The sequence below is a fragment of the Orycteropus afer genome, unplaced genomic scaffold (genome assembly GCF_000298275.1).
Source record: "Orycteropus afer afer isolate SDZICR_OR568_19922 unplaced genomic scaffold, OryAfe1.0 scaffold00413, whole genome shotgun sequence".
In the NCBI taxonomy this organism is placed as follows: Eukaryota; Metazoa; Chordata; class Mammalia; order Tubulidentata; family Orycteropodidae; genus Orycteropus; species Orycteropus afer.
The window spans coordinates 1,578,508-1,580,086 of record NW_006922000.1 but is presented as its reverse complement, the minus strand read 5'-3'; positions in this window follow the sequence as shown (position 1 = coordinate 1,580,086).

Sequence of the window (1,579 nt, the reverse complement as noted above, 5' to 3'; positions counted from 1 at the left end):
TATTTAAACAAGGATGGTAAGCACTGTTCTGTTATTTGTACATAAATTACCTCCATAAGTCATTAGATTGACTAATAGCCATGAGACAAAAGATAAGACAAGTTAGCCCAATGCTGTTCTGCAGGTGGAGTGTGCAAATGAACACAAAGCTGTTAAAATTGAGCTGATGCCTTTTTACTCATGGAAACACTGTAGGACAGAGTAGAACTACCCTATAGGGTTTCCAAGGCTGTAACCTTTATTAAAGCAGACTGCCTCTCTTCCTCCCACAGAATGGCTGGTGGTTTCAAACCACTGACCTTTTGATTGGCAGCTGAACCCTTAACCACCACACCACCAGTGTGCAAACACTCAACCTTCAATTGTACCTGGGAGCCACTTATACACTGATAGCAGCTATGAGTTTTAGTTCCTTGTGTTTCCTATTATGTATCCGCTCACTATGCTAAGAGTCTGTACTTTGTTATTAACACATTTTTAAAACTTTTTATTTTGATTTGAGTGAAAGGTTACAGAGCAAGTGTTTTTCCATTCAACTGTTTGCATACATCTCGTGACATTAAATGCAATCTTATAAACACATTTTTGTTCCCTTTTTTTTAAATATAAAGGAATCACTTCATTGCTGAGGTTAAACCATGAAATTCCTATGAAAATAAAAGAATAATGGTTATTTGTTTTGTCAGGTTAATTCAGGAATTGTAGGCAAAGGAAATAAGAGTAAGGAAAGTCATTTACATGTCCTACCTAAAGAATTATTAATTCTTATTTAACTATCATTTCTTTTTACCTTTTTGTTTTTCCAAATGCATCTGACAAAATGACAATGTATTAGGAAAAATTTATAATGCCCAATATGTCCTTGAAGGAGCTCTGGTGACATAGTGCCTAAGGCATTTGACTGCTAATCAGAAGGTTGGTGGTTTCAAACCCACCAGCCACTCTGTGGAAGGAAAACTGAGCAATCTACTTCTGTAAAGATTTACCACTTTGGAAACCCAACGAGGGCTGCTATGAGCTGGAATCTACTTGATGGCAGTGACAAAGAGAGGACGTCCTTGAGGTAATTAATGCTAATATTTGTATTTGTATTCTTCTAAGACTATTTGCTGTGTGCACATATCTGCTGGAGCTCTGAGGATGAAACTAGGTTATATTGGAGCAAGACACTCTGGAGGGCACAGCCATGTCATCCTCATTGGGACTGATTCCCGTGCTGGATGAGTTTACTATCTCTCCCTAGAGAGCTTCTGCCATCCTCTTAGACAGGCTGTGTGAGCCTGATTAAGTGGCTTATGAGTCCCTTCCACTGTTGTCTCAAAGGACTCACTTTATACAGCAGCCAACATGCTGTAATAGGTATGTGACCACATGCTCCACTGGGTCAGTCAGACTTTGGGACAGTTCTTTGAGAGCTTAGCTAAGGTGTGAGCTATGGACGACACCGGTGGAGTTTCACCACTGAATCCCAAAACGTAGAATTCCCAGATTAACCAATAAAAACGCAAAAATATCCTATGAAATTTGAATTTCAGGTAAACATGAATAATTTTTCAGTGTGAATATGTTCCTGATATTG